The sequence below is a fragment of the Labrus mixtus genome, chromosome 7, assembly GCF_963584025.1.
Source record: "Labrus mixtus chromosome 7, fLabMix1.1, whole genome shotgun sequence".
In the NCBI taxonomy this organism is placed as follows: domain Eukaryota; kingdom Metazoa; phylum Chordata; class Actinopteri; order Labriformes; family Labridae; genus Labrus; species Labrus mixtus.
The window spans coordinates 2,934,386-2,941,092 of record NC_083618.1 but is presented as its reverse complement, the minus strand read 5'-3'; positions in this window follow the sequence as shown (position 1 = coordinate 2,941,092).

The window sequence follows — 6,707 nt, the reverse complement described above, 5'->3', positions numbered from 1 at the left end:
AGGGAGGGGAGGTTGAGTTCAGTTCGGTATTGAACGGAACCCATTAATTTGCATTTCCACAGTTCAAAAGAAGGGAATGGCACCACAATAACCGATCTGTACCGTCCTACAGTGTTTGCTATCTAAGTGTACACTGATCATCTGACCCTAAAGGTGGAGCAAAACACACTGTAGTGCAAAAAAGAATCACCACCTCCCGTGACAGTGGTAAAAATGGACAAACACAAAACATCACATGGATTTCAAGAGAGTAATTTCAAGGCTATTTTTGTCTTCCTTCTCTGTCCATTGTCCTCTCAAATGAAGGTATAAAAGACCAAAAATAAATCTGAAAAAAGGGTACTAATCCAGAAACAGCTGTCGTATAAAGGGAAATAATCTACACATCAGAGCCAATAAACTGCTGCCTACCGCCATAATAAAGCCATGTGTGACCTTGGTGTGGCTGTTATGGGGCCAAAACACTCACACTGTTATTGGCATGCAGAGGGTTTGCAACCTTTTCATGGTCATATGGAAATGAATCCTTTGCTTTAAAGGGAAAATGTTGTGAAGACTTTTTAACAGAATTTTTAGGGAGCCTAAAACAAGTAAACCTGTGAGTGGTGCGTCAGAACAACATTTGTATGATACAGAAATGAGATAGTTAGGGTCTGAGATGTCCACATCTGACAGGGAAAATACACAGTGGGCTTAGCTGAAAGACAAGTGGCTTCTAGCAAGTGTTTATTTTTCCCAGTTTGACAGCAAAAAGATCCACATTAGATTAGCTGAAGAAAAAAAAATCTTCTATTACAGGGGTGCTATTCTCTGCTGTTTGTTTGTCTCTCTGGTGTAAAGAAACACATTCAAACAGTTACATTTTTTATATCCATAGCTGCAATATCTAAAAATGTCAGTCCAATGTCATGTAAGGGATTTTACTTGTCTTTCACAACAGAAATTGTAAAATTAAGAAATGTCAGATACAAGCTGTACAGGCTCAGTTTTTTTTCTATTTAAGTAAATTGCAATATCAACGATCCCACAGGACTGTCCTACTGTCATAAAACATAATTCTGCTGTATCATTTTTGGTGACAAATAATATAATACACATTGAAAGGTAAGAAAATGAAGTGTTACTTTTGAATATCTGGGTTTTTCAAGAGGTGTAATCCCCTAATGCTACAGCATGCACCTTGGTAATTTGCTTGTGTTATTACTTAATATCAAAGGGAAGAGGGAGATTTATCCTGATGTCATGCGAGAGGCTTTCTTGTGGCAATTTACATTTTCTGGGGGAAAACAATCTTTAGAATTACAGTTTGAACTCATTAAATATGTCATTTTTTAATTTAAATCATCCTTGTTTATATGATCTGTAGTCACGTGAGGCCATAAAAACAAATGTGTATGCTTCAATTTCAACGAGATGTTTTAATTTCAAGGCAGCTGCTGTCATTTGTTGGTGCTGGAAGATGATTTGATGAAAAAGCCTGCTCCATAGCATCATTGGAGTTCACTGAAATCAATTCACTGCCACAAAAGAAACTAGTTCACCTCAGAGGTCTTTGAGAACTTCTACATTTTTTTTTTTTTTTACCGTGTGCCTGATCCAAAAGAGGCCGTTTGTTTTCCCGTTTGGCTGGTGCTGCTGTCTGTTGGTGTCAACCAGGCAGTACAGCGTTGAGAACTGTGGTTGAAAGTGAAGCTGATGTATGCAGACGTGAGCCCCTAAGACGGACACAACACCTGCCTGCTAGCTCTGAGCTCAGCACCTTCACAGAGCCAACCAGCTCAGACAGCCCCGGCCTGCAGTAATATGTGTGTGTATTAGTGTGTGTGCTGGAGATTATGGTAATAGAGCACAGGGTCTGTTACAAAGTAAAGTGAAAGAAGCAAACTGGGAGTATGACTCAACCAGGGAGTGGATTTCAAAGCTGCTTCATGACATCCATTATTTACTGAGTTCTCTTTGACACATTCAGCTGCTTCTTTAGAACAGAGCGAGTAAATCAAGGCAATCAGAAGAAATGTGTTGCACAATAGTTCCTTTCAACCTGTAACACTGAATAATTATTGCACAAGTCATTATAAAAATTTTCTGTGCGTATTAAAAAAAAAAAAAAAATTTAACAGGTAAGAGTAGTAGGCTACTTTGATCATTGCCCATTCACTTCCTGAACTTTGACACGTTTGAGGTAAATTGATCTAGCTTATGTTTGTATATATCAGATTGTACAAGCAACTTTCTTATCAGTACTTTATTATGGGGGCGTATATCATAGCTCACTACGGTTTATTACAGGCCACAGTTTTAGGACGCATCACTGTATTCTTTATGACAAGGTGGGATGGACATCACTTTCCACTAGGAGGGAACATCATTGTCTCTCCTTTATGTATAAAGCCGTCCTAAATAAACTATACCTAATTCATTTTAGGGATATTGAATACTTAACTCGATCTCATGACTGCATTGTTCTAAATACTCCTACATGGGTAAAACTGCATTCTCATAAGCTCCCTATAACTGGAATAAGCTTCAGGACTCCCTTAAACTGGACAATCTTGTAACTCTACAGCACTTTAACATTTTATTGAGTGAAACGTTTGTCTGAGGAATGCTCTTGTTTTTCCTGATGGGTTTTGATTGTGTTTTATACATTGTCTTGTATTTTGTTGTATTTTTGCTTTGTATTTATGTTTAAATTTTATTACAGGGCACCATTGTTTCCCTGTATAAATAGAGGTCATATACTGTATATATTAGAGTAAATGAAATGTTGTATTATTTAATGGCGTCTCTAAGGAAGAGGATTAGGGCCATTGATTTTCCCCCACACAATTCTAAATTTTATTTCAGAATCTGAAAAAAAAGTTAGAACTTAGAAACCCTAGTGACCCGTATATGTCTCAGTGACGGCAGGTGTGACGATGTTGACTGTCCCTGCTTTTTTGCGAGCTGCGATTTGATTGGTGGGTTCCCATTGGCAACAAGTCTGATTGAAAGTGTGGGACAAACTAAACTGTATCTGTTTGTATGTTAGGATTTACAACAAGTGACAAATCATTTTGTTGATATAGGCCTACAATATATAATTTTTATAATCAGCTAATAATGCTCCACATTAGGGCTGGGAAATATATCGATTTTTTAAAGATATATGGATATATTTTCAAACAAGATATAGGGTAAGACAATATTGTTAATATGGATATAGTTTATGTTGCATTAAAATAACGTTACAGAGGTGCCAGTTCACCTTTTTCTTATCTCACTGATGATGACTGACTGTCTGTCCCTCTTAACCCTGCTCCTCCTCTCTCTCTCTTTTATTGTATTTAAGGAACATTTTTTATTTTATAATATTACTTTTTAAATTCACAAACAGGTGGTTTATTTTTCCATGTGTTTTCACTGTTAATAAAATACATATTGATATATATCGAGTATCACCATTCAGCTAAACAATATCAAGATATAAGTTTTGGTCCATATCGCCCAGCCCTAGTCCACATTACTTTTGTTATCTAAAAGGAACAAGGGAGAGCGAATGATGCCTGTTGCTCCAGTCACAGACTTCTATTTCCAGCAAGGAGAATGCTAACTTTCTGGAAATATCGAATTAGCACAGGAGTTGGACGATAACAAGGACAATGAAGAGGACGAGGAAAAAGAAGGTTACGACACCGAGCTGCTTCTTCATGTGAGCGTCGACAACTGAAAGCTGCTTGTGCTCTGTGCTGTGAGCCTGGGTCTAAAGCTTGAGTTAGCATGCAGCTGATGTGTGAAGTGTTGTTTCCATTATCTTTCTATGAATCTTCTTTTGTATATTTAGCTTTCTTCGGGTTGTCTTTCTCACAGCTACAGTAGGCTGTTTAGTAAATCCACACATATGTTTTGTGGTGACTTTTATTTAACATGTTTTGGTTTGGTTTTTAGACCTTTTGTTGTACAGTATTAAAATGAGTTGCAATGTACATTATATTTCTGTTCTATACATTGCATAATTGAATCCCTTTTCTCTGTAGTAATATGATTTATTACATTTGGCTTCTCCAACATCTTTACTTAAAATCAATGTAATCCCCCCCATCTCTGCCAATCCATGTTCCCTGGTAGCCCGCCATATAGAAAACCTTTGCCATGGTTCTAAACATTTTCATGCCGTATTTAAACTTGCGCTGTGGTTTAAAAAATGGACATTCTTGCTGTTGAACCCACCAAACCTGCAACTGTCAAACCCACTTTTTGTTTTAACACATACTTATTCAACGTCATTAGCCTACACCAGACCCTCAAAAACATAACACCATGACACTTGTTCTCAACAGAAGAAAAGTATTTTCACACCCCAAAGATTTCATCACTTTCCAGTCAGGCAGAACATTGACCAGCCCTGCTCCTCCTCTGTCTTCACCTGTCAACACACTGACCGTTCAGCAAAAATTATATGATGTCAAAATCCTTGTCACTATTTCCTGGTTCACTGGTTATGGCTCTGCGCTCGGGTAAATCTTTCCTGATCCTTTGCGGTACAATTTTAGCAGGCTGCTGTGGAGACGCCGAGATGTCAGTAGCATCCTGGAAGCAGCAGGTGTGGCACATTAACCATCTTTGTGTTCACTGCTTTCCTCAGGAGACAGGAACATGCAATGAATAAAAATAGCTTGCAGTGCATGGGTGATAATAACTGTGTCGTGCATCACATGTAGACAAAATTGTGCTAAATATTCAGAGAAAATGACATTTTTCAATGAGTCTTTCTGTCTGTTCTGTTTGTGAAGAGGAAGGGGAGAAGGACTGACTTGTGATCAGTTAAGGGCTATTATGTGAGATTGCATATGAAAGTTGAACATACGACCCATCATTGTTTCCTTTAATGATCAATTGCCTCTGTATACTTGAAAGCGTTGTGCATCATAACTGTAAATAACATTTTTGTGGCTCAACATGCCTGATACTGGAGAACTTGACAAGTAAGGTCCATTCTCTGTCAATCGGTGCAGCGTTAATATGGCCTCATTAGAGCACAGGAGGTGATGCAATCTTCTTTGCTCTCACTCTCAGCAGCCCTCGGCATTTCAACACAGTGGGCACTGCACTCAACTGCTTTTTAATCTTCCTCCAATCCTTTCTTTTTTTAAATCAGTAAAGCACCTTCTTGACTATGCTACCAGCGGATAGTCTGATCTTTAAGAAAAGTGAATCAAATTAGCATGTAGTTTTAATGTAGCACATTCAAAACTCTTAATAAATATCAACATGAGAAATCTAAATTTCACTGCCAGAAATGATTATAATCTTGAGCCCACATGTTTCAAAAAAAGATTGATGGAAGCACTATTAAATGATTACATTCTGATGGTTTTAGTGTAAGATTGATAACACTGTTGTGCCCTTAAAGGTAAATTAGCAGGTGTTATTTATTCACTTCAGTAACAACATGTTTGAGTGTAAAAAAATAAAACCAAAGTGTAAAATCAACTTGTGGTGAGGGATCTTGGATTGAATATTTCTAAGCATATTTCTTTTCAGTCCTCGTACAAACATCTGCATAGCAAAAAAAGAGTGTTTGAAGCCTCAGCAAGAAAAAATAAATAAAGTTTTAATTTAAATATCATTTATATTAATTTATTGTAATTTTTCTTTTGTCCAAGGTTATATTGAGAAGATAATTACAAAGGCAAAGATGAAGCTTGGTGCCCTGAGAGCCTCTTACTGTCAAAAGTAAGTAAAGGAAATGATTAATAAAACCGTTGTCTACAAGAAAACCTGCAACCAGTCCTTTAGGGCTGTCTTTGGAAAAAAACGTTATCAGAAAGAGAAGGCATCTATTTCCCTCTTCGCTGCTGGGCAGGCCTTGCACATATTTGATATTTGTGAGTCCCTATTTGAAACAACTCTTGGATCTCTGTATTCTCGTACTAGTCACCTCATATTTCAGAAAAAAAGTACAACACATCCCCAGAACAAAGCTCTTACCTGAAAATTTCCCATGGGTCTGATATTTCTTTCACTCAGCGAGCTACTCTAAAGCAAGCTTGCAGCAGCACACTGAGCTGCCCGTATATCTTTATGAATGCACGACATAAATCATGTTTAACAAACACCTTTTGTTGCTTCTTAATATATCTAAATGAAAAATGTTTAAATGTCAGGATTGATTAGAATGTGAACTGCCCATATCACCACAGCTTTGGCTTTTTGAGGATAAAACCATTAAACCTGATTTTAAATAGATATGAATATAGCTTATTAACAACTTGCTTAATAACATGTGCTTGGTTGATTCTAAGATGTTGGAAAGAGACAAAAAGTCTGATACAGAAAATGAGGAAAGAAGAAAAAAGATGCTTGAAAACTGAACTGGAAAAAAATACTAGCAATGAGGCACTTTTAGGCTTAGTCGGTATATATCAGATGAAAACTGTCTGTTCTTGTCAGGATGTTGATGGTCTGTTTAAATAATATGTGCAGTCTATGGTTTAAGCACATATTACATATAGGGCTGTCAGTGTTATGCTATGTTAGTGCTTATTTTTATAAATTGCATTAATCACTCATTTTGTCCCTTTGGGTGCACCGTAGCCACAGCACGGACTGCAGCGTCTACCTGTAGCCACAGTGATGGAAAAGATCGACCTCACTGCGCCTTTGACTGACTCATTTAGACAGTACCCTTAGCTTAAGACAGTACACAAAAATACCAAAAAAAAGCA